Source organism: Eriocheir sinensis, unplaced genomic scaffold (genome assembly GCF_024679095.1).
Source record: "Eriocheir sinensis breed Jianghai 21 unplaced genomic scaffold, ASM2467909v1 Scaffold193, whole genome shotgun sequence".
Lineage (NCBI taxonomy): Eukaryota > Metazoa > Arthropoda > Malacostraca > Decapoda > Varunidae > Eriocheir > Eriocheir sinensis.
Window position 1 is genome coordinate 480,729 of NW_026111328.1, and position 26,630 is coordinate 507,358.

At 40.1% G+C, this 26,630-nt stretch overlaps 1 long non-coding RNA gene across 2 annotated transcripts; it reads right to left on the bottom strand.

Moving 5' to 3' along the window:
• LOC126990716 (uncharacterized) lies at positions 1–26,630 on the bottom strand. Of its 2 annotated transcripts, none has more exons than XR_007744666.1 (6): positions 26,537–26,630; positions 8,530–8,630; positions 7,623–7,743; positions 6,696–6,840; positions 5,722–5,864; positions 1–564 (listed from the first exon to the last, which is right to left on the bottom strand). It is a non-coding gene; the product is annotated as an uncharacterized LOC126990716 (long non-coding RNA). The 2 variants fall into 2 exon arrangements; XR_007744667.1 differs by lacking the exon at positions 1–564 and adding an exon at positions 2,486–2,521.

Below are 26,630 nucleotides of genomic sequence, written 5' to 3' on the forward strand. Positions count from 1 at the left end.
ATGATATGGTGGACGGAGTGACCAGCCATGTGAGTTTGTTTGCAGATGATGCAAAGCTATTGAGACGAGTCAATGATGTGAAAGACTGTGAGGCATTGCAGAGGGACCTGGACAAAATATGGGAGTGGAGTGGTACATGGCAGATGGAATTCAACCTTGGGAAATGTAAAAAAAATAGAGTTTGGGAGGAGCGGTAGAAGATGTGAATATGATTATAAGATGGGAAGTGAGATAATATGCAGAGGAGTGGAAGAAAAAGATTTGGGAGTGACTGTCTCAGAGAACATGTCACCGGACAAACACATCAACAGGATAACGGGACAAACTATGAGTTTGCTGAAGAACATAAGGACGGCATTTGTGTATTTGGATGAGGAGATGATGAAGAAATTAATAGTTACAATGATAAGGCCAAGGTTGGAGTATGCAGCAGTGGTCTGGTCTCCTCACGAAAAGAAGAATATAAAAAAGCTGGAAAGAGTACAGAGAATGGCAACTAAGATGGTACCGGAACTTAGGGATCGGACTTACGAGGAGAGACTCAATAGCATGGGGCTCACAACCCTGGAGAGAAGAAGAGAAAGAGGAGACCTGATAGCGGTGTACAGGGTGGCGAGCAGGGTGGAGAATCTGGAGTGCGTGTGGAGCGAGAGGGAAATGAGAGGACATGGAAAGAAGTTGAGGGTGATCACGTGCAGGCAAGATGTGAAAAAGTTTAGCTTCCCAAACAGAAGCACTGAGTTGTGGAATGGACTGGAGGAGGAGGTGGTTTGTGCAAGAAACATTCATGATTTTAAGAAAAAGTTGGATAAGAGAGGATATGGAGACGGGACAGCGTGAGCGCAGCTCTTTTCCCGTATGTCACAACTCACGCACACACTGCATGAGGCAATGGGCCAAGCCATACAGTCAGCGACAATTAGAGGAGTTCTGTCCCCCCAAAATTGCCAGTGATCGCCAGCTACTTTAACTAAAACAGAGTCAAGGCCTGTTGATGCTATGAAGACTCGCACACTTTAAAACCTCTCACGTGATAAGTCATGATGCACGGTGCCTATAGTCTACAAGACATTGATCCCAAGTGTTTATGCTAACATTCTTCAGGTTAAGTGGTGAGAAACACTCTATCATTCAGTTTTTACAAGCTAAATACTCGCACCCAAGCTTACACCATTCTCCCATTTTTGTCTAATCTCCTGCCGCATGTATAGCTTGAACCATTTTTCCAATAGATTCCACGAAGACTTACTTATGTTCAATCTGGAAAGTACCGAAAAGAATCTAGTCAGTAGAACTCGTGGTAATGAGATATTCAAAAGGCCGAAACCTGCACAGTATCGAAAGGAGCCGCTGAGGGGCCAAACTCACTCTCACCAAGACTTCATACCTGTCAAGTCTTACGTTTTTTGCATAAGTCTTACGTAATTTCGGTGATTTTCAAGTCTTACAATGTAAGTTGAAAATCTTACATTTTTTCTCCGCTGGCGATGTTTTTTTTAACATGTTTGTTTTAAACAATTTTAAATATCGCAAATGCCATATTTAAATTCATGTGAGTGTGCTGAGTAACGGTTACTGTTACGGTTAGTGTGTGTGTGTGTGTGGGGGGGGGGGGGGTTACCTCGTGCACCCTGCTTGAGTCCGTCGGAAGTTCCATACCTGTCAAGTCTTACGTCTTTTCAACACAAACTTATGGTCTCTAACACAAAATCTTATGGCAAGACACCACAGTAGCTTGACAGGTATGAGACTTAGCAACACAAAGGGCTGTAGCTGTCTAGGACACTGGGGAGAAAGAAACAGTGGAACACCTAATTGTAGAATGTAGCAACTACGAGAGGCAGAGAGGGGAGTTAGTACCACAAGAAGTGATGGCCGTGATGAGCCGATGAAAAGCGATACAGGTCAAAAGAAGGTTTGTTTTGGTTTGGAATGCCAAGTCGTATAAATCTTCCTCCAAGGTATAAATACATAATGAACAAGAAAAGTCTGTGTTCGTGATTTATTAATTGCTTTAGTGTATCAAGTGCCTAAAATTGAGAGTAAAGAAGTTTTTGTAGACCAAAAAACAACGAACAACAGGTCGTAGATTCAGGCTGCTTTGCAACCTAAGTTTCATAATTTCATTTATCATAACACTGCAACTCTGTCAAAGATTACTGAAGAAAATGTTCTTAATATTCATAACAATGTCACTCACCCTCTGGTTTATAGCCTTTGACTCTTTCCAGCAGGGCCTGTTTCTTGGCTTAATAATAATAATAATAATAATAATAATAATAATAATGATAATAATAATAATAATAACTACAATAATAATAATAATAATAATAATAATAATAATAATAATAATAATAATAATAATAATCAAGCAGTCCTACCTTAAGATGACGCAGCTGTTGGGTGTGAGTGGCAAAGTCTGGGCAGGAGTGAAGCAGATGGTGTCTGGCTCCTGAGGTACAGCTGTGAGTGGCTGGAGCAGTGAGTGGCAGCCACCTCCACAGCCTGGGTCACCACACACCTGCAGGCCATGACAGGGGTTACCAGGAGGCATATTCCCCAAGTCTGTACTCTTGAGCAGGGCAGGATAGGTGAGGTTAGGTTAGGGAAAGTTAGGTAAGGTTTGGTTGGAGTTACTTAAGGTAATTTTGGGAGGGAAGACCTTCAGAAAAATGGCTCCAATGTCGGGGTTGTAGAAATTGGTGACATGCAGATTGCACAACTGGAGTAGGCCTAGATCTGTATGTAAGTCAAAACTGCGAGTCTGATTAGGCATTACAGTATTGCTATAAAAAAAAAAAAATAGTAATACTGTAATGCCTAATCAGACTGGCAGTTTTGACATACATGCAGATCTAGGCCTACTCCAGTTGTGCATTCTGCATGTTTAAGTTTTTGAAAGGCATCCATAAGTGAACACTTTTGAGTTTGAGACTATAAGGAAGTTGGTGTTTTTAACTGTTTCAGATATCAATATTCATAGAAAGGACATATTTTATCACATTAATTTAATATTTAGTTCCATATATTTTTCATGAAAGTAGATGCTCCTTCTGTTACAAAAATTCAGAAGAAAGGGAAGCTAGTCTAATATTACTAGTCTAAAAGAAGGGGATACCTTTTAGAAAGTTAATTAATTGTAGTTTTACATTCTATTCATTAGGAGACACAAATATGACTGTGTTCCTATATTTCACATCGAGAGATTTATAGGCTATAGTTTTCAAAAAGGGAATACATTTTATATTTTTATAATGTGAAAAAATATTTTCCTTATGTTTCTGTGAGTTTTATTATTGTAAGCCAGAGTGGGGTAAACCTAGCTGGGCGTTATCGCGATAACTTATCGCGATACTTTATCGCTGATAACAAAATCGGGTTATCGGCCATCCGCTACTTATTTAAATATATATCGGTATCTTCGTTACTTGTGTAACCAAACTAGCGATAATCGCTACTTTTTTCCGCCTCAGAAAAAATAACCGTTGTCTCCTTCCGACTGCGCTTGCATGGCCCGGGCGCCCGGTGTTGTATGAAAAAACTTCGGGGTATGAAATATCTTCGGTGAAGAGATTTCATACAGCATCAACATTAAAACACTGGGTTTTTTTTTATGCTAGACTCAAAAATCAATATACCAAAGAGAAAAATCATTTAACTTTGCCCCCAAAATTATTATTCACTGCCTCAAATTTGATATTCCATATTCGTTTGTGAGCATGCCATGGTATTGAAGGCTCCCGGTGTTGTGTTATTTGGTGTCCCACCGTCAAAAGCTGGCACTTTTGTTTACAAACACTGGTCTCTCGTGAACTGCACATGTTCAGACCAGTAAGTGTAGCCCTGTACAGTCTCACAAAGCTTTTTAACACATTAAGAGTTGCTGGAAGGCTGAATCATACATACAGTACCACCATCCTTGCTGTTTCTAGAACGACACTCTGTACATATAAATACAACTCGTACAGAGTGTCGTTCTAGAAACAGCGAGGATGGTGGTAGTGGTACTGTATGTCTGATTCAGCCTTCCAGCAACTCTTAATTACGGTTAAAAAGTTTTGTGAGACTGTACAGGTCTACGCTTGCTGGTCTGAGCATGCGCAGTTCACGAGAGACCAGTGTTTGTAAACAAAAGCGCCAGCTGTTGACGGTGGGAGCGCCAAATAACACAACACCGGTTCAGGCGTTTCTAGTATTACCGTCCATATGTACGTGTCAATGTGTGGTTTTCAGGTTTTGTAAGTTTTCTAAAAAAGATAATGAAAATTTGAATTCATCTATGTTTTTTTATTTGAAATATCAATATAGTATCGTTTTCGCCTATCGTACTTATCACTAGCTAGTATCGGAATTGTGGATTTATATCGGGTATCGGTTGTCAGTTATCGCCTATATTTGTGTTTCCAGTTAACGAATATCGGTTATCACCGATAAGGTTTTCCATTATCAGTTATCGGTTATCGGGAATAAGGTTTTCTGTTATCGTGCCCAGCTATGGGGGTAAAAGGCCTACCCAGTGGGCATTCCACCCCACATGCGGGGTAAGAAGCCCCCTTTATTATTTTTTTAATTGTCATTATAATAAAGTCAAAATCATAATAAATGGACATAATATATCCCATAGATAGGCCTTAGCCTAAGCTTTCAACAGAACTTTTTTTCAAAATTCTATTGCAAAAAATGTGGCTACAAGTCAATCTCCCTTAAGGGGGGCAACTTGCCCCACCTTACCCTACTGTATATCTGATTCAGCCTTCCAGCAACTCTTAATGTGTTAGAAAGCTTTGTGAGACTGTACAGGGCTACGCTTACTGGTCTGAACATGTGCAGTTCACAAGAGAGCAGTGTTTGTAAACAAAAGCGCCAGCTGTTGAAGATGGGACACCAAATAACACAACACCGGGTGCCTTCAACACCATGGCATGCTCATAAACGAATATGTAATATCAAATTTGAGGCAGTGAATAATAATTTTTTGGGCAAAGTTAAATGATTTATCTCTTTGATATATTGATTTTTGGGTAATAAAAAAATAAGCTAGTGTTTTAGTGTTGATGATCTAAGTATGAAATCTCTTCACCGAAGATATTTCATACCCCGAAGTTTTTTCATACAACACCGGGCGCCCGGGCCACGTGTAGGGAGGAGACAATGGTTTTTTTCTTCTGAGAGGCGGAAAAAAGTAGCGATTATCGCTAGTTTGGTTACAAAACTAAAAAAGATACCGATATATATTTAAATAAGTAGCGGATGGCCGATAACCCGATTTTGTTATCAGCGATAAAGTATCGCGATAATGCCCAGCTATGGTAGTAGCAGTAGTAGTAGTAGTAGTAGTAGTAGTAGTAGTATCCTTACCTCACCCCCTTCCTTCCTTCTTTCCTTCCCTCCTCTTCCTTTTTTCTTTCCTTCTATCCTTTCCTCCTCCCCTTCACTTCTTTCTTTCCCTTCCTGTCTTCCTTCCTTCTCTCTTTCCCTCCTTTCATTCATCAATTTCTGCTTTCCTTTCCTCCCTTTCTTCCTTTCCATCTCCTCTCTTTCCTTCCTTTCTTTCTATATAATATTCATAACAATGTCACTCACCCTCTTGTTTTTAGCCTTTGACTCTTTCCAGCAGGGCCTGTTTCTTGGTTAATAATAATAATAATAATAATAATAATAATAATAATAATAATAATGATAATGATAATAATAACAATAATAATAATCAAGCAGTCCTACCTTAAGATGAAGCAGCTGTTGGGTGTGAGTGGCAAAGTCTGGGCAGGAGTGAAGCAGATGGTGTCTGGCTCCTGAGGTACAGCTGTGAGTGGCTGGAGCAGTGAGTGTGGCAGCCACCCTCCACAGCCTGGGTCATCACACACCTGCAGGCCATGACAGGGGTTACCAGGAGGCATATTCCCCAAGTCTGTACTCTTGAGCAGGGCAGGATAGGTGAGGTTAGGTTAGGGAAAGTTAGGTAAGGTTTGGTTGGAGTTACTTAAGGTAATTTTGGGAGGGGGGAATCACAATGAGAGTATTTTCCAGAACAGCCCGTGGTTAGCTGCCAAGTTACAGCCGAGCGTCTTCACTCAGGGACCACATACCCGCAGAGACTTCAGGAACATGCGACCAGGAGTGCTCAACTAGCAGGGGACAAAACAGATGACCATTCTCTTCCTCTCAATCTTTATTTGAATATTCTTCCTTTCTCTCTCTCTGTCTCCATCTTTATTTGTATATTCTACCTCCTCCTCCTCCTCATCCTTTATTTATTTTCCTCTTGTTCCTAATCTTTTCTTTATATATATCTCTTTCCTTCCTTCTTTCCTTTCTCTCTCTGTCTCCATCTTGGTATTTGCATATTCTCCTTCCTCTTTATTTTCATTTCATTTCCAGTTTTTTCTTTATATTTCTTTCCTTCCCTTCTCTTCCTTTCTCTCTCTCTACATCCTTATCCATATTCTCCTTCCCTCCCTTCTCTAACTGACATTCCTTTTCCTTCTCTTCCTCTAAGTCCTGTCACTCTACACTTTCCCTGCTCTTAACATAGGCTGAAAAAAAGAAAGTTAACCCTTCCCTAAACTGCACCAGACACCTTAAGTTGACAGACATTCCAAACTGCATATCAAAAGTTCACTCGTTGGCAGCAGGGTAAAATAAACTGAACCTTACCTTGCTACATCATCATCCTTCTCTCTCACCCCATAACTTACCTTGAGATCCATCAGGCTGTAGCAGTCATGGAGGGCTTTACTTTGTCACCACCAACTTGTGACACTGGCCAGCCAAACAGTTCTGTGCAAGGCTGGACCCCATCTTGGCCAGGCAGTCTTGCAGGGCGGACTGGCTTGACGGGTCCTGTGGAAGGGAGGGTTTGGGCGTCACTCATGCCATGGAAAAATAAAGAATTAAATGTTCTTAGGTCAATGTTGTTATACATAATGATATCCCATTACAACTGTTTCCTAAGGCTACAGAGAAAATTATCCAGGATTTCATGGCTGATTTTCCCTATCAAGGTGCAAAAGCCATGTCAAACTATAACCAGCATCACAAAACAGTCCATGGAAAGCCAGCAACTTATACGAGAGTTTCAGCTTCTACTATGACTGTTTCCCAAGGCCACAGTGAAGATTAACAGGGCTTTCATAGGTGATTTTCCCATTCAAGGTGCAGAGGGCGTGTTAAAACTATCACCAGCATCCCAAAACACCCCATGGACACCCCAACAAGTACTATGAGAGGCTTTTCAAATAGGTGAACTGAGATGCCCAGACATTTAGTACAAACCTTTGTCCCCTGTGATAAAATAATTTGTTGGGAGTAAAATTTAACGTAAAAATTCAAAACCCTTGCAAATTAATAAATGAGTATATCAAATGTAGGGATATATATATACACCTTTATGCCTTGTGTGAGGGGCAGTACACAAACACCCCCCCCCACTTAGAAACTTATGTAAGCCCTGTTTCACTCAACCTCAGACACCCCCAAGCCTAGATATAACTTCCCCAAGCCCTGTTTCACTCCCCCAGCTCCTCTCTAAGTCCTGTTTCACTGTACCTCAGACACCCCAAGCCCTGTTTCACTCTCCAAAGCCCTCCCCGTTTCAGTCACTCTGGGTAGCGTCATCTACTCACTTGGTGCCTCCGAGCAGGTGTTCATGGAGACGACAGCAGCACTCACACACTCAATGAAGAACACCTGTGAGTTCTGGCCCCCTGTTTCTGCTTGTCCATCTCCTGAGAGCCCTGCACCATCCTGGAAGGGGTAAAGGGGGAGGTAACTGACTGATGGTGAGAATTATTAGGGTATAAGTAATGGTGAAGGAGGGCCAGATTCTTAAACATTTTGACGCCCAGACACACACACACACACACACACACACAATGACAAGGCTTTCATAGGAGTTGTGATTATTTCCAAGGGTAGTTTCTTAGCCCGGTAGCAGCGACGGGCCAAATGTGTGTCTTTACCATGTGTAGCAGCAACAGGCCAAATTTTTGCCATAATATAAACCCCCAAAATTAGATGATGCATAAACTGATCACAAATGCGGATATATATTATGAAATGGTTTGTGTGAGTGATGATTTTTTCTCATTTTTCTCGCTTAGAGTGGCATTTAAGATCCACGCAGCAGAGCTTTTTCCACTGGGCTATCAGAATGGTGAGTCTGCATGTGTGTGTGTGTGTATTTACCTAGTTGTAATTTTACAGGCCTGGGCTTACGCTGGTGTGGTCCCGTCTCCGTATCTATAATTATCCAACTTTCCCTTGAAGCTCTGCACACTCTTCGCCGATACTATTTTTTCACTTAGTCTGTTCCAAACCTCTATATTTCTTTGTGTGTGTGTGTGTGTGTGTGTGTGTGTGTGTGTTTCTATGCTAATTCATGTTCATCAGTAAGAGCATGGCACTTCAGCAATTATATTTTTTTTAAGGACAAATTTTGACTAATATTATCCTTTTTAGTAGCCTGAACTTTTGGCCTAAGGAAAAGAAAATAACTGAACAGAGAATTGAAGTGAGCACTCCACCCCTTACCATGGTCCCCCTCATCCAGTGTGCTGTACTCCTCGCCCTCGGCCTTGCCCAGCGCCCACGGACACCTCCCCATGGCCGCCAGGGTCCACAAAGTCCAGCATCTGTGTGGCAAAGTCCAATTAGTATATCAGTGGGAGATTTAGCATCGGAGAGTACATCACCTTACCCTAGTGTTGGGTTTGCTAAGTATTATAAGGATTCTTAACTAACTCCAGCCATATATTTAAACTAACCCAGCCATATATTTTCAGCCCTAGTCATATACGTATATTTTAACTAACCCAGCCATATATTTAAACTAACACAGCCATATATTTTCAGCCCTAGTCATATACGTATATTTTACCTAACCCAGCCATATATTCTTTTAAGCCTAGCCATATATATTATAACTAACTCCTGACCAGCGACTCCCCAGGTTCCCACACACACATTTGTGGCTATTTTTTCAGTTGTTTGGATCAGTCCACTCTTTGCTATTAGTTTCCTGGAGCTTTGAAGGAGTCCTGGCCGAGTCAGCCGTGAGCCACTGAGGCCGTGACATCCAAACCAGTAACCGGACACACTGTTGGCGCCCCAAAGAACACGCCTTACTATATGCTACCATCTCGACACACCATTAAGCTAGTTGTCACACACAGCCTCAGTGTCTTGTGGCAGTAATGTTAGGTAAGGTTACTGTAGTGTGCATTAGGTTACATTAAGTTGAGTTAATATTATTCCTTCAGCCTCAGTCTCTTGTGGCAGTAATGTTAGGTAAGGTTACTGTGGTGTGCATTAGGTTACATTGAGTTAATATTGTTCCTTCAGCCTCAGTGTCTTGTGGCAGTAATATTAGGTAAGGTTACTGTAGTGTGCATTAGGTTACATTAAGTTGACTTAATATTGTTCCTTCAGCCTCAGTGTCTTGTGGCAGTAATGTTAGGTAAGGTTACTGTAGTGTGCATTAGGTTACATTAAGTTGAGTTAATACTGTTCCTTCAGCCTCAGTGTCTTGTGGCAGTAATGTTAGGTAAGGTTACTGTAGTGTGCGATAGTTTACATTGAGTTAATACTGTTCCTTCAGCCTAAGTGTCTTGTGGCAGTAATGTTAGGTAAGATTACTTAAGTGTGCGTTAGGTTAGTTGAGTTAATATTGTTCCTTCAGCCTCAGTGTCTTGTGGCAGTAATGTTAGGTAAGGTTACTGTAGTGTGCATTAGGTTACATTTAGTTGAGTTAATACTGTTCCTTCAGCCTAAGTGTCTTGTGGCAGTAATGTTAGGTAAGGTTACTGTAGTGTCCGTTAGGTTGGTTGAGTTAATACTGTTCCTTCAGCCTAAGTGTCTTGTGGCAGTAATGTTAGGTAAGGTTACTGTAGTGTGCGTTAGGTTACATTAAGTTGAATTAATATTGTTCCTTCAGCCTAAGTGTCTTGTGGCAGTAATGTTAGGTAAGATTACTTAAGTGTGCATTAGGTTACATTAAGTTGAGTTAATATTGTTCCTTCAGCCTAAGTGTCTTGTGGCAGTAATGCTAGGTAAGGTTACTGTAGTGTGCGTTAGGTTATTTAAGTTAATATTGTTCCTTCAGCCTAAGTGTCTTGTGGCAGTAATGTTAGGTAAGGTTACTGTAGTGTGCGTTAGGTTAGCTGAGTTAATATTGTTCCTTCAGCCTAAGTGTCTTGTGGCAGTAATGTTAGGTAAGGTTACTATAGTGTGCGTTAGGTTAGCTGAGTTAATATTGTTCCTTCAGCCTAAGTGTCTTGTGGCAGTAATATTAGGTAAGGTTACTGTAGTGTGCATTAGGTTAGTTGAGTTAATATTGTTCCTTCACCCTAAGTGTCTTGTGGCAGTAATGTTAGGTAAGGTTACTGTAGTGTGCGTTAGGTTAGTGGAGTTAATATTGTTCCTTCAGCCTAAGTGTCTTGTGGCAGTAATGTTAGGTAAGGTTACTGTAGTGTGCGTTAGGTTAGCTGAGTTAATATTGTTCCTTCAGCCTAAGTGTCTTGTGGCAGTAATGTTAGGTAAGGTTACTGTAGTGTGCATTAGGTTACATTAAGTTGAGTTAATATTGTTCCTTCAGCCTCAGTGTCTTGTGGCAGTAATGTTAGGTAAGGTTACTGTAGTGTGCATTAGGTTACATTAAGTTGAGTTAATATTGTTCCTTCAGCCTCAGTGTCTTGTGACAGTAATGTTAGGTAAGGTTACTGTAGTGTGCATTAGGTTACATTAAGTTGAGTTAATATTGTTCCTTCAGCCTCAGTGTCTTGTGGCAGTAATGTTAGGTAAGGTTACTGTAGTGTGCGTTAGGTTACATTAAGTTGAGTTAATACTGTTCCTTCAGCCTAAGTGTCTTGTGACAGTAATGTTAGGTAAGGTTACTGTAGTGTGCATTAGGTTAGTTGAGTTAATACTGTTCCTTCAGCCTAAGTGTCTTGTGGCAGTAAAGTTAGGTAAGGTTACTGTAGTGTGCGTTAGGTTAGTTGAGTTAATATTGTTCCTTCAGCCTAAGTGTCTTGTGGCAGTAATGTTAGGTAAGGTTACTGTAGTGTGCATTAGGTTAGTTGAGTTAATATTGTTCCTTCAGCCTAAGTGTCTTGTGGCAGTAATGTTAGGTAAGGTTACTGTAGTGTGTGTTAGGTTAGTTGAGTTAATACTGTTCCTTCAGCCGAAGTGTCTTGTGGCAGTAATGTTAGGTAAGGTTACTGTAGTGTGCGTTAGGTTAGTGGAGTTAATATTGTTCCTTCAGCCTAAGTGTCTTGTGGCAGTAATGTTAGGTAAGGTTACTGTAGTGTGTGTTAGGTTAGTTGAGTTAATATTGTTCCTTCAGCCTCAGTGTTTTGTGGCAGTAATGTTAGGTAAGGTTACTGTAGTGTGCGTTAGGTTACATTAAGTTGAGTTAATATTGTTCCTTCAGCCTAAGTGTCTTGTGGCAGTAATGTTAGGTAAGGTTACTGTAGTGTGCATTAGGTTACATTAAGTTGAGTTAATACTGTTCCTTCAGCCTCAGTGTCTTGTGGCAGTAATGTTAGGTAAGGTTACTGTAGTGTGCACTAGGTTACATTAAGTTGAGTTAATACTGTTCCTTCAGCCTAAGTGTCTTGTGGCAGTAATGTTAGGTAAGATTACTGAAGTGTGCATTAGGTTACATTAAGTTGAGTTAATATTGTTCCTTCAGCCTCAGTGTCTTGTGGCAGTAATGTTAGGTAAGGTTACTGTTGTGTGCACTAGGTTACATTAAGTTGAGTTAATATTGTTCCTTCAGCCTCAGTGTCTTGTGGCAGTAATATTAGGTAAGGTTACTGTAGTGTGCACTAGGTTACATTAAGTTGAGTTAATACTGTTCCTTCAGCCTCAGTGTCTTGTGGCAGTAATGTTAGGTAAGGTTACTGTAGTGTGCGTTAGGTTAGTTGAGTTAATATTGTTCCTTCAGCCTCAGTGTCTTGTGGCAGTAATGTTAGGTAAGGTTACTGTAGTGTGCATTAGGTTACATTAAGTTGAGTTAATACTGTTCCTTCAGCCTCAGTGTCTTGTGGCAGTAATGTTAGGTAAGGTTACTGTAGTGTGCGTTAGGTTAGCTGAGTTAATATTGTTCCTTCAGCCTAAGTGTCTTGTGGCAGTAATGTTAGGTAAGGTTACTGTAGTGTGCATTAGGTTAGTTGAGTTAATATTGTTCCTTCAGCCTCAGTGTCTTGTGGCAGTAATGTTAGGTAAGGTTACTGTAGTGTGCATTAGGTTAGTTGAGTTAATATTGTTCCTTCAGCCTCAGTGTCTTGTGGCAGTAATGTTAGGTAAGGTTACTGTAGTGTGCGTTAGGTTACATTAAGTTGAGTTAATATTGTTCCTTCAGCCTAAGTGTCTTGTGGCAGTAATGTTAGGTAAGGTTACTGTAGTGTGCGTTAGGTTAGTTGAGTTAATATTGTTCCTTCAGCCTCAGTGTCTTGCATCAGTAATGTTAGGTAAGGTTACTGTAGTGTGCGTTAGGTTAGTTGAGTTAATATTGTTCCTTCAGCCTAAGTGTCTTGTGGCAGTAATGTTAGGTAAGGTTACTATAGTGTGCGTTAGGTTAGTTGAGTTAATACTGTTCCTTCAGCCTAAGTGTCTTGTGGCAGTAATGTTAGGTTAGGTTACTGTAGTGTGCGTTAGGTTAGTTGAGTTAATACTGTTCCTTCAGCCTAAGTGTCTTGTGGCAGTAATGTTAGGTAAGGTTACTGTAGTGTGCATTAGGTTAGTTGAGTTAATATTGTTCCTTCAGCCTCAGTGTCTTGTGGCAGTAATGTTAGGTAAGGTTACTGTAGTGTGCGTTAGGTTACATTAAGTTGAGTTAATACTGTTCCTTCAGCCTCAGTGTCTTGTGGCAGTAATGTTAGGTAAGGTTACTGTAGTGTGCGTTAGGTTAGTTGAGTTAATATTGTTCCTTCAGCCTAAGTGTCTTGTGGCAGTAATGTTAGGTAAGGTTACTGTAGTGTGCGTTAGGTTAGTTGAGTTAATATTGTTCCTTCAGCCTCAGTGTCTTGTGGCAGTAATGTTAGGTAAGGTTACTGTAGTGTGTGTTAGGTTAGTTGAGTTAATATTGTTCCTTCAGCCTAAGTGTCTTGTGGCAGTAATGTTAGGTAAGGTTACTGTAGTGTGCATTAGGTTACATTAAGTTGAGTTAATACTGTTCCTTCAGCCTCAGTGTCTTGTGGCAGTAATGTTAGGTAAGGTTACTGTAGTGTGCATTAGGTTACATTAAGTTGAGTTAATATTGTTCCTTCAGCCTCAGTGTCTTGTGGCAGTAATGTTAGGTAAGGTTACTGTAGTGTGCGTTAGGTTACATTAAGTTGAGTTAATATTGTTCCTTCAGCCTAAATGTCTTGTGGCAGTAATGTTAGGTAAGGTTACTGTGGTGTGCGTTAGGTTACATTAAGTTGAGTTAATATTGTTCCTTCAGCCTAAGTGTCTTGTGGCAGTAATGTTAGGTAAGGTTACTGTAGTGTGCGTTAGGTTAAATTAAGTTGAGTTAATATTGTTCCTTCAGCCTAAGTGTCTTGTGGCAGTAATGTTAGGTAAGGTTACTGTAGTGTGCGTTAAGTTAGTTGAGTTAATATTGTTCCTTCAGCCTAAGTGTCTTGTGGCAGTAATGTTAGGTAAGGTTACTGTAGTATGCATTAGGATACATTAAGTTGAGTTAATACTGTTCCTTCAGCCTAAGTGTCTTGTGGGAGTAATGTTAGGAAAGGTTACTGTAGTGTGCGTTAGGTTACATTGAGTTAATATTGTTCCTTCAGCCTCAGTGTCTTGTGGCAGTAATGTTAGGTAAGGTTACTGTAGTTACATTAAGTTGAGTTAATATTGTTCCTTCAGCCTAAGTGTCTTGTGGCAGTAATGTTAGGTAAGGTTACTGTAGTGTGCATTAGGTTAGTTGAGTTAATATTGTTCCTTCAGCCTAAGTGTCTTGTGGCAGTAATGTTAGGTAAGGTTACTGTAGTGTGCATTAGGTTAGTTGAGTTAATATTGTTCCTTCAGCCTCAGTGTCTTGTGGCAGTAATGTTAGGTAAGGTTACTGTAGTGTGCATTAGGTTACATTAAGTTGAGTTAATATTGTTCCTTCAGCCTAAGTGTCTTGTGGCAGTAATGTTAGGTAAGGTTACTGTAGTGTGCGTTAGGTTAGTTGAGTTAATATTGTTCCTTCAGCCTAAGTGTCTTGTGGCAGTAATGTTAGGTAAGGTTACTGTAGTGTGCGTTAGGTTAGTTGAGTTAATATTGTTCCTTCAGCCTCAGTGTCTTGTGGCAGTAATGTTAGGTAAGGTTACTGTAGTGTGCGTTAGGTTACATTAAGTTGAGTTAATATTGTTCCTTCAGCCTAAGTGTCTTGTGGCAGTAATGTTAGGTAAGGTTACTGTAGTGTGCGTTAGGTTAGTTGAGTTAATATTGTTCCTTCAGCCTAAGTGTCTTGTGGCAGTAATGTTAGGTAAGGTTACTGTAGTGTGCATTAGGTTAGTTGAGTTAATATTGTTCCTTCAGCCTAAGTGTCTTGTGGCAGTAATGTTAGGTAAGGTTACTGTAGTGTGCATTAGGTTACATTAAGTTGAGTTAATATTGTTCCTTCAGCCTAAGTGTCTTGTGGCAGTAATGTTAGGTAAGGTTACTGTAGTGTGCATTAGGTTACATTAAGTTGAGTTAATATTGTTCCTTCAGCCTAAGTGTCTTGTGGCAGTAATGTTAGGTAAGGTTACTGTAGTGTGCATTAGGTTAGTTGAGTTAATATTGTTCCTTCAGCCTAAGTGTCTTGTGGCAGTAATGTTAGGTAAGGTTACTGTAGTGTGCGTTAGGTTAGTTGAGTTAATATTGTTCCTTCAGCCTCAGTGTCTTGTGGCAGTAATGTTAGGTAAGGTTACTGTAGTGTGCATTAGGTTACATTAAGTTGAGTTAATATTGTTCCTTCAGCCTAAGTGTCTTGTGGCAGTAATGTTAGGTAAGGTTACTGTAGTGTGCGTTAGGTTAGTTGAGTTAATATTGTTCCTTCAGCCTAAGTGTCTTGTGGCAGTAATGTTAGGTAAGGTTACTGTAGTGTGCATTAGGTTAGTTGAGTTAATATTGTTCCTTCAGCCTAAGTGTCTTGTGGCAGTAATGTTAGGTAAGGTTACTGTAGTGTGCGTTAGGTTACATTGAGTTAATATTGTTCCTTCAGCCTCAGTGTCTTGTGGCAGTAATGTTAGGTAAGGTTACTGTAGTGTGCATTAGGTTAGTTGAGTTAATATTGTTCCTTCAGCCTCAGTGTCTTGTGGCAGTAATGTTAGGTAAGGTTACTGTAGTGTGCGTTAGGTTACATTAAGTTGAGTTAATATTGTTCCTTCAGCCTAAGTGTCTTGTGGCAGTAATGTTAGGTAAGGTTACTGTAGTGTGCGTTAGGTTACATTGAGTTAATATTGTTCTTTCAGCCTAAGTGTCTTGTGGCAGAAATGTTAGGTAAGGTTACTGATGTGTGCATTAGGTTACATTAAGTTGAGTTAATATTGTTCCTTCAGCCTCAGTGTCTTGTGGCAGTAATGTTAGGTAAGGTTACTGTAGTGTGCATTAGGTTACATTAAGTTGAGTTAATACTGTTCCTTCAGCCTAAGTGTCTTGTGGCAGTAATGTTAGGTAAGGTTACTGTAGTGTGCGTTAGGTTGGTTGAGTTAATATTGTTCCTTCAGCCTAAGTGTCTTGTGGCAGTAATGTTAGGTAAGGTTACTGTAGTGTGCGTTAGGTTACATTAAGTTGAGTTAATATTGTTCCTTCAGCCTCAGTGTCTTGTGGCAGTAATGTTAGGTAAGGTTACTGTAGTGTGCGTTAGGTTACATTAAGTTGAGTTAATATTGTTCCTTCAGCCTAAGTGTCTTGTGGCAGTAATGTTAGGTAAGGTTACTGTAGTGTGCATTAGGTTACATTAAGTTGAGTTAATATTGTTCCTTCAGCCTCAGTGTCTTGTGGCAGTAATGTTAGGTAAGGTTACTGTAGTGTGCATTAGGTTACATTAAGTTGAGTTAATATTGTTCCTTCAGCCTAAGTGTCTTGTGGCAGTAATGTTAGGTAAGGTTACTGTAGTGTGCATTAGGTTAGTTGAGTTAATATTGTTCCTTCAGCCTAAGTGTCTTGTGGCAGTAATGTTAGGTAAGGTTACTGTAGTGTGCGTTAGGTTAGTTGAGTTAATATTGTTCCTTCAGCCTAAGTGTCTTGTGGCAGTAATGTTAGGTAAGGTTACTGTAGTGTGCGTTAGGTTAGTTGAGTTAATATTGTTCCTTCAGCCTAAGTGTCTTGTGGCAGTAATGTTAGGTAAGGTTACTGTAGTGTGCATTAGGTTAGTTGAGTTAATATTGTTCCTTCAGCCTCAGTGTCTTGTGGCAGTAATGTTAGGTAAGGTTACTGTAGTGTGCATTAGGTTACATTAAGTTGAGTTAATACTGTTCCTTCAGCCTAAGTGTCTTGTGGCAGTAATGTTAGGAAAGGTTACTGTAGTGTGCATTAGGTTACATTAAGTTGAGTTAATATTGTTCCTTCAGCCTCAGTGTCTTGTGGCAGTAATGTTAGGTAAGGTTACTGTAGTGTGCATTAGGTTACATTAAGTTGAGTTAATATTGTTCCTTCAGCCTAAGTGTCTTGTGGCAGTAATGTTAGGTAAGGTTACTGTAGTGTGCATTAGGTTACATTAAGTTGAGTTAATATTGTTCCTTCAGCCTCAGTGTCTTGTGGCAGTAATGTTAGGTAAGGTTACTGTAGTGTGCGTTAGGTTACATTAAGTTGAGTTAATATTGTTCCTTCAGCCTAAGTGTCTTGTGGCAGTAATGTTAGGTAAGGTTACTGTAGTGTGCATTAGGTTACATTAAGTTGAGTTAATATTGTTCCTTCAGCCTCAGTGTCTTGTGGCAGTAATGTTAGGTAAGGTTACTGTAGTGTGCATTAGGTTACATTAAGTTGAGTTAATATTGTTCCTTCAGCCTCAGTGTCTTGTGGCAGTAATGTTAGGTAAGGTTACTGTAGTGTGCGTTAGGTTACATTAAGTTGAGTTAATATTGTTCCTTCAGCCTAAGTGTCTTGTGGCAGTAATGTTAGGTAAGGTTACTGTAGTGTGCGTTAGGTTAGTTGAGTTAATATTGTTCCTTCAGCCTAAGTGTCTTGTGGCAGTAATGTTAGGTAAGGTTACTGTAGTGTGCGTTAGGTTAGTTGAGTTAATATTGTTCCTTCAGCCTAAGTGTCTTGTGGCAGTAATGTTAGGTAAGGTTACTGTAGTGTGCGTTAGGTTAGTTGAGTTAATATTGTTCCTTCAGCCTAAGTGTCTTGTGGCAGTAATGTTAGGTAAGGTTACTGTAGTGTGCGTTAGGTTAGTTGAGTTAATATTGTTCCTTCAGCCTAAGTGTCTTGTGGCAGTAATGTTAGGTAAGGTTACTGTAGTGTGCATTAGGTTACATTAAGTTGAGTTAATATTGTTCCTTCAGCCTAAGTGTCTTGTGGCAGTAATGTTAGGTAAGGTTACTGTAGTGTGCGTTAGGTTAGTTGAGTTAATATTGTTCCTTCAGCCTAAGTGTCTTGTGGCAGTAATGTTAGGTAAGGTTACTGTAGTGTGCGTTAGGTTAGTTGAGTTAATATTGTTCCTTCAGCCTAAGTGTCTTGTGGCAGTAATGTTAGGTAAGGTTACTGTAGTGTGCGTTAGATTAGTTGAGTTAATATTGTTCCTTCAGCCTAAGTGTCTTGTGGCAGTAATGTTAGGTAAGGTTACTGTAGTGTGCGTTAGGTTACATTAAGTTGAGTTAATATTGTTCCTTCAGCCTAAGTGTCTTGTGGCAGTAATGTTAGGTAAGGTTACTGTAGTGTGCATTAGGTTACATTGAGTTAATATTGTTCCTTCAGCCTAAGTGTCTTGTGGCAGTAATGTTAGGTAAGGTTACTGTAGTGTGCATTAGGTTACATTAAGTTGAGTTAATATTGTTCCTTCAGCCTCAGTGTCTTGTGGCAGTAATGTTAGGTAAGGTTACTGTAGTGTGCATTAGGTTACATTAAGTTGAGTTAATATTGTTCCTTCAGCCTCAGTGTCTTGTGGCAGTAATGTTAGGTAAGGTTACTGTAGTGTGCGTTAGGTTACATTAAGTTGAGTTAATATTGTTCCTTCAGCCTAAGTGTCTTGTGGCAGTAATGTTAGGTAAGGTTACTGTAGTGTGCGTTAGGTTAGTTGAGTTAATATTGTTCCTTCAGCCTAAGTGTCTTGTGGCAGTAATGTTAGGTAAGGTTACTGTAGTGTGCGTTAGGTTAGTTGAGTTAATATTGTTCCTTCAGCCTAAGTGTCTTGTGGCAGTAATGTTAGGTAAGGTTACTGTAGTGTGCATTAGGTTACATTAAGTTGAGTTAATATTGTTCCTTCAGCCTAAGTGTCTTGTGGCAGTAATGTTAGGTAAGGTTACTGTAGTGTGCGTTAAGTTAGTTGAGTTAATATTGTTCCTTCAGCCTCAGTGTCTTGTAGCCGTAATGTTAGGTAAGGTTACTGTGGTGTGCATTAGGTTACATTAAGTTAATATTGTTCCTTCAGCCTAAGTGTCTTGTGGCAGTAATGTTAGGTAAGGTTACTGTAGTGTGCGTTAAGTTAGTTGAGTTAATATTGTTCCTTCAGCCTAAGTGTCTTGTGGCAGTAATGTTAGGTAAGGTTACTGTAGTGTGCGTTAGGTTAGTTGAGTTAATATTGTTCCTTCAGCCTAAGTGTCTTGTGGCAGTAATGTTAGGTAAGGTTACTGTAGTGTGCATTAGGTTACATTAAGTTGAGTTAATATTGTTCCTTCAGCCTCAGTGTCTTGTGGCAGTAATGTTAGGTAAGGTTACTGTAGTGTGCATTAGGTTACATTAAGTTGAGTTAATATTGTTCCTTCAGCCTCAGTGTCTTGTGGCAGTAATGTTAGGTAAGGTTACTGTAGTGTGCATTAGGTTACATTAAGTTGAGTTAATACTGTTCCTTCAGCCTCAGTGTCTTGTGGCAGTAATGTTAGGTAAGGTTACTGTAGTGTGCATTAGGTTACATTGAGTTAATATTGTTCCTTCAGCCTAAGTGTCTTGTGGCAGTAATGTTAGGTAAGGTTACTGTAGTGTGCATTAGGTTACATTAAGTTGAGTTAATATTGTTCCTTCAGCCTAAGTGTCTTGTGGCAGTAATGTTAGGTAAGGTTACTGTAGTGTGCATTAGGTTACATTAAGTTGAGTTAATATTGTTCCTTCAGCCTAAGTGTCTTGTGGCAGTAATGTTAGGTAAGGTTACTGTAGTGTGCATTAGGTTACATTAAGTTGAGTTAATATTGTTCCTTCAGCCTAAGTGTCTTGTGGCAGTAATGTTAGGTAAGGTTACTGTAGTGTGCATTAGGTTAGTTGAGTTAATATTGTTCCTTCAGCCTAAGTGTCTTGTGGCAGTAATGTTAGGTAAGGTTACTGTAGTGTGCGTTAGGTTAGTTGAGTTAATATTGTTCCTTCAGCCTAAGTGTCTTGTGGCAGTAATGTTAGGTAAGGTTACTGTAGTGTGCGTTAGGTTAGTTGAGTTAATATTGTTCCTTCAGCCTAAGTGTCTTGTGGCAGTAATGTTAGGTAAGGTTACTGTAGTGTGCATTAGGTTACATTAAGTTGAGTTAATATTGTTCCTTCAGCCTCAGTGTCTTGTGGCAGTAATGTTAGGTAAGGTTACTGTGGTGTGCATTAGGTTACATTAAGTTGAGTTAATATTGTTCCTTCAGCCTCAGTGTCTTGTGGCAGTAATGTTAGGTAAGGTTACTGTAGTGTGCATTAGGTTACATTAAGTTGAGTTAATATTGTTCCTTCAGCCTCAGTGTCTTGTGGCAGTAATGTTAGGTAAGGTTACTGTAGTGTGCATTAGGTTACATTAAGTTGAGTTAATATTGTTCCTTCAGCCTAAGTGTCTTGTGGCAGTAATGTTAGGTAAGGTTACTGTAGTGTGCATTAGGTTAGTTGAGTTAATATTGTTCCTTCAGCCTAAGTGTCTTGTGGCAGTAATGTTAGGTAAGGTTACTGTAGTGTGCATTAGGTTACATTAAGTTGAGTAAAATATTGTTCCTTCAGCTTAAGTGTCTTGTGGCAGTAATGTTAGGTAAGGTTACTGTAGTGTGCGTTAGGTTAGTTGAGTTAATACTGTTCCTTCAGCCTAAGTGTCTTGTGACAGTAATGTTAGTTAAGGTTACTGTAGTGTTCATTAGGTTAGTTGAGTTAATATTGTTCCTTCAGCCTAAGTGTCTTGTGACAGTAATGTTAGGTAAGGTTACTGTAGTGTGCGTTAGGTTAGCTGAGTTAATATTGTTCCTTCAGCCTAAGTGTCTAGTGGCAGTAATGTTAGGTAAGGTTACTGTAGTGTGCGTTAGGTTAGTTGAGTTAATATTGTTCCTTCAGCCTAAGTGTCTTGTGGCAGTAATGTTAGGTAAGGTTACTGTAGTGTGCGTTAGGTTAGTTGAGTTAATATTGTTCCTTCAGCCTCAGTGTCTTGTGGCAGTAATGTTAGGTAAGGTTACTGTAGTGTGCATTAGGTTAGTTGAGTTAATATTGTTCCTTCAGCCTAAGTGTCTTGTGGCAGTAATGTTAGGTAAGGTTACTGTAGTGTGCATTAGGTTAGTTGAGTTAATATTGTTCCTTCAGCCTAAGTGTCTTGTGGCAGTAATGTTAGGTAAGGTTACTGTAGTGTGCTTTAGGTTAGTTGAGTTAATATTGTTCCTTCAGCCTAAGTGTCTTGTGGCAGTAATGTTAGGTAAGGTTACTGTAGTGTGCGTTAGGTTAGTTGAGTTAATATTGTTCCTTCAGCCTAAGTGTCTTGTGGCAGTAATGTTAGGTAAGGTTACTGTAGTGTGCATTAGGTTACATTAAGTTAATACTGTTCCTTCAGCCTCAGTGTCTTGTGGCAGTAATGTTAGGTAAGGTTACTGTAGTGTGCATTAGGTTACATTAAGTTGAGTTAATATTGTTCCTTCAGCCTCAGTGTCTTGTGGCAGTAATGTTAGGTAAGGTTACTGTAGTGTGCATTAGGTTACATTAAGTTGAGTTAATATTGTTCCTTCAGCCTAAGTGTCTTGTGGCAGTAATGTTAGGTAAGGTTACTGTAGTGTGCGTTAGGTTAGTTGAGTTAATATTGTTCCTTCAGCCTCAGTGTCTTGTGGCAGTAATGTTAGGTAAGGTTACTGTGGTGTGCATTAGGTTAGTTGAGTTAATATTGTTCCTTCAGCCTCAGTGTCTTGTGGCAGTAATGTTAGGTAAGGTTACTGTAGTGTGCGTTAGGTTAGTTGAGTTAATATTGTTCCTTCAGCCTAAGTGTCTTGTGGCAGTAATGTTAGGTAAGGTTACTGTAGTGTGCGTTAGGTTAGTTGAGTTAATATTGTTCCTTCAGCCTCAGTGTCTTGTGGCAGTAATGTTAGGTAAGGTTACTGTAGTGTGCATTAGGTTACATTAAGTTGAGTTAATACTGTTCCTTCAGCCTAAGTGTCTTGTGGCAGTAATGTTAGGTAAGGTTACTGTAGTGTGCGTTAGGTTACATTAAGTTGAGTTAATATTGTTCCTTCAGCCTCAGTGTCTTGTGGCAGTAATGTTAGGTAAGGTTACTGTAGTGTGCGTTAGGTTACATTGAGTTAATACTGTTCCTTCAGCCTAAGTGTCTTGTGGCAGTAATGTTAGGTAAGGTTACTGTAGTGTGCATTAGGTTACATTAAGTTGAGTTAATACTGTTCCTTCAGCCTAAGTGTCTTGTGGCAGTAATGTTAGGTAGGGTTACTGTAGTGTGCATGAGGTTACATTAAGTTGAGTTAATATTGTTCCTTCAGCCTAAGTGTCTTGTGGCAGTAATGTTAGGTAAGGTTACTGTAGTGTGCATTAGGTTACATTAAGTTGAGTTAATACTGTTCCTTCAGCCTAAGTGTCTTGTGGCAGTAATGTTAGGTAAGGTTACTGTAGTGTGTGTTAGGTTAGTTGAGTTAATATTGTTCCTTCAGCCTAAGTGTCTTGTGGCAGTAATGTTAGGTAAGGTTACTGTAGTGTGCATTAGGTTACATTAAGTTGAGTTAATATTGTTCCTTCAGCCTAAGTGTCTTGTGGCAGTAATGTTAGGTAAGGTTACTGTAGTGTGCATTAGGTTACATTAAGTTGAGTTAATATTGTTCCTTCAGCCTCAGTGTCTTGTGGCAGTAATGTTAGGTAAGGTTACTGTAGTGTGCATTAGGTTACATTAAGTTGAATTAATACTGTTCCTTCAGCCTCAGTGTCTTGTGGCAGTAATGTTAGGTAAGGTTACTGTAGTGTGCATTAGGTTGGTTGAGTTAATATTGTTCCTTCAGCCTCAGTGTCTTGTGGCAGTAATGTTAGGTAAGGTTACTGTAGTGTGCATTAGGTTGGTTGAGTTAATATTGTTCCTTCAGCCTCAGTGTCTTGTGGCAGTAATGTTAGGTAAGGTTACTGTAGTGTGCGTTAGGTTACATTAAGTTGAATTAATACTGTTCCTTCAGCCTCAGTGTCTTGTGGCAGTAATGTTAGGTAAGGTTACTGTAGTGTGCGTTAGGTTACATTAAGTTGAGTTAATACTGTTCCTTCAGCCTCAGTGTCTTGTGGCAGTAATGTTAGGTAAGGTTACTGTAGTGTGCGTTAGGTTACATTAAGTTGAGTTAATATTGTTCCTTCAGCCTAAATGTCTTGTGGCAGTAATGTTAGGTAAGGTTACTGTAGTGTGCGTTAGGTTACATTAAGTTGAGTTAATACTGTTCCTTCAGCCTAAGTGTCTTGTGGCAGTAATGTTAGGTAAGGTTACTGTGGTGTGCATTAGGTTACATTAAGTTGAGTTAATACTGTTCCTTCAGCCTCAGTGTCTTGTGGCAGTAATGTTAGGTAAGGTTACTGTAGTGTGCATTAGGTTACATTAAGTTGAGTTAATACTGTTCCTTCAGCCTCAGTGTCTTGTGGCAGTAATGTTAGGTAAGGTTACTGTGGTGTGCATTAGGTTACATTAAGTTGAGTTAATATTGTTCCTTCAGCCTCAGTGTCTTGTGGCAGTAGTGTTAGGTAAGGTTACTGTAGTGTGCGTTAGGTTAGTTGAGTTAATACTGTTCCTTCAGCCTAAGTGTCTTGTGGCAGTAATGTTAGGTAAGGTTACTGTAGTGTGCATTAGGTTGAGTTAATATTGTTCCTTCAGCCTAAGTGTCTTGTGGCAGTAGTGTTAGGTAAGGTTACTGTAGTGTGCGTTAGGTTACATTAAGTTGAGTTAATACTGTTCCTTCAGCCTCAGTGTCTTGTGGCAGTAATGTTAGGTAAGGTTACTGTGGTGTGCATTAGGTTACATTAAGTTGAGTTAATATTGTTCCTTCAGCCTAAGTGTCTTGTGGCAGTAATGTTAGGTAAGGTTACTGTAGTGTGCATTAGGTTACATTAAGTTGAGTTAATATTGTTCCTTCAGCCTCAGTGTCTTGTGGCAGTAATGTTAGGTAAGGTTACTGTAGTGTGCATTAGGTTACATTGAGTTAATATTGTTTCTTCAGCCTAAGTGTCTTGTTGCAGTAATGTTAGGTAAGGTTACTGTAGTGTGCATTAGGTTACATTAAGTTGAGTTAATATTGTTCCTTCAGCCTAAGTGTCTTGTGGCAGTAATGTTAGGTAAGGTTACTGTAGTGTGCATTAGGTTACATTAAGTTGAGTTAAAATTGTTCCTTCAGCCTCAGTGTCTTGTGGCAGTAATGTTAGGTAAGGTTACTGTAGTGTGCATTAGGTTACATTGAGTTAATATTGTTCCTTCAGCGTAAGTGTCTTGTTGCAGTAATGTTAGGTAAGGTTACTGTAGTGTGCATTAGGTTACATTAAGTTGAGTTAATATTGTTCCTTCAGCCTAAGTGTCTTGTGGCAGTAATGTTAGGTAAGGTTACTGTAGTGTGCATTAGGTTACATTTAGTTGAGTTAATATTGTTCCTTCAGCCTAAGTGTCTTGTGGCAGTAATGTTAGGTAAGGTTACTGTAGTGTGCAATAGGTTACATTAAGTTGAGTTAATACTGTTCCTTCAGCCTAAGTGTCTTGTGACAGTAATGTTAGTTAAGGTTACTGTAGTGTTCATTAGGTTAGTTGAGTTAATATTGTTCCTTCAGCCTAAGTGTCTTGTGACAGTAATGTTAGGTAAGGTTACTGTAGTGTGCGTTAGGTTAGTTGAGTTAATATTGTTCCTTCAGCCTAAGTGTCTTGTGGCAGTAATGTTAGGTAAGGTTACTGTAGTGTGCGTTAGGTTAGTTGAGTTAATATTGTTCCTTAAGCCTAAGTGTCTTGTGGCAGTAATGTTAGGTAAGGTTACTATAGTGTGCGTTAGGTTAGCTGAGTTAATATTGTTCCTTCAGCCTAAGTGTCTTGTGGCAGTAATGTTAGGTAAGGTTACTGTAGTGTGCGTTAGGTTAGCTGAGTTAATACTGTTCCTTCAGCCTAAGTGTCTTGTGGCAGTAATGTTAGGTAAGGTTACTGTAGTGTGCGTTAGGTTAGTTGAGTTAATATTGTTCCTTCAGCCTAAGTGTCTTGTGGCAGTAATGTTAGGTAAGGTTACTGTAGTGTGCGTTAGGTTAGCTGAGTTAATATTGTTCCTTCAGCCTAAGTGTCTTGTGGCAGTAATGTTAGGTAAGGCTACTGTAGTGTGCGTTAGGTTAGTTGAGTTAATATTGTTCCTTCAGCCTAAGTGTCTTGTGGCAGTAATGTTAGGTAAGGTTATTATAGTGTGCGTTAGGTTAGCTGAGTTAATACTGTGTCATGCCCCGGGAGTTTATTTTATCCTTTGTCTAGTTTCCTACACGTCCTCTGCATGTATCGAAACACACACCCGGTCTGGATATTCTCCGCCCCACACGCTCACATATCTGACCTGCTTTAGACTGAACACACACGTCCACGGTTCACATGATCCATCAACTTATGGGACGCCGTCACACCAGCTTTTTGGCTCAGATAACTTTTTGGGTAATATTCACGAAAGTGTAGCCTCCTCTGATGGCGGCGGTCCAGCCGGTGCTGCGAGAAATACCTCCTCGCAGAAATAAGTCGCATATACATGGGGGGGTCCAGGTTAGGAGGTTATGTAACGTTCGGTTGGAGTATGTAGTTTAAATACGCTCCCCCACCCAAAACGCTCGATTGCATGGCCGTCTCATCGACCTATGGGACAGATACGAGGATGGCGACCTGTGCTTTGAAGCATTTCTAAGAGCTTGAGCATCAATAGTTGGGCTTGGACCTAACCCAACGTCCGCGGCAATGAATGATTCGTAACCAAGACTAGAAGAGGCGGCATGCAGGAGCGGCATGTTTTTTAACACTTTCAGATTTTTTACCTGTGCACTGTTTATTATTACCAATATAGTACACATACCTCTTATGGAAGCTTTTAGTACGTATATATTCAATTCCCTTTTTGAGCCATTATATGGCCTTTAATTTTGTTTGTATTGATAATATTTGTCACTCAACATACGTATAATATCAAAGCAATAAAATGAAATAAATCTTTTCTCATTTTATGGGCAAATAAAAATATACGAAAAAAATGCAACCTACCATGACCCCTTTCTCTAACAAAGGACATCACTGTATACGGGTTAAAGGATGCAGATGTTTTTTGTTAACATTTTTAGAATGTTTAATAGGTTTTCTTGGTGAGTAGCAGAACCTCTCCTTTCAAGTGGCGAAACAACTAGCACGCGAAATCACGGAGGTGCGAACAGCCACAGGTGGCGAACCGGAGAGTGGCAAAACCTCTGCAACCCGAGTGGCCCTATCTTTTCTAACATATCCTTGTTGGGTGCAGTAAACCACGGGAGTTAACACAGGTTCACCTCACTGCTGAACCAGACCATTTTTTTCTGAGGGTTTGGTGTGTCTTGAAACGGCCACAGTCACCTCTAACACTTCCCTGCTGCATCTTGACAGGCTTGGGATGACCACCATGCAGGCACCCCCAAGAAAGCCTACCACCGCTAGAGACCACAACATAAAAATTAAATAAATAAATAAATGAATCTAATGGGGCCTCACCTACAGGGAGGTTTACACCCTTGCCTCTCCTTAGGGTCAATACAATACAGGGGAATACACACAAAACTCCTCCCTGGCACGGGGCACACCAGGGAGGAAAAGTATAGAACCCAACACCCCAGTATGTGTCCCGCTTTCCACACACACACCCCTGTCCCTGCTCCTGCCCCTGCATGCTTGGCTCAACACACACACACACACACACACACACGTCACCGCTGCCATCCCTCTGCCCACAGGCCACAGCCCCTATTTTTCCAAGTTTAACGCCTTATTTCACCGTCCAGACGATTCCTAAACCCTGAACAAGACGTCACCTCCTTTGCTTCCCTCCCTGGCACTGTAGATTAGGAAATAATAATAATGATAAAATAACTATTCTTATCGCCATCACGCGCCCTGCCCGCCGCCACCCTGTCCATGTTTTCTGCTATTTCTCACTTGTCTCGCCTTGATTAACTCTCCTCGCCCGCCCTAATCCCTGATAACACGACTACCTACCTTGCTTCCATCTATGGCCGTCTGTGTCATCCTGGATTACAAGGAAATTGGCCGACACGCGGAACGCCGTCCACCTCGGATCAGCTGACCGGGA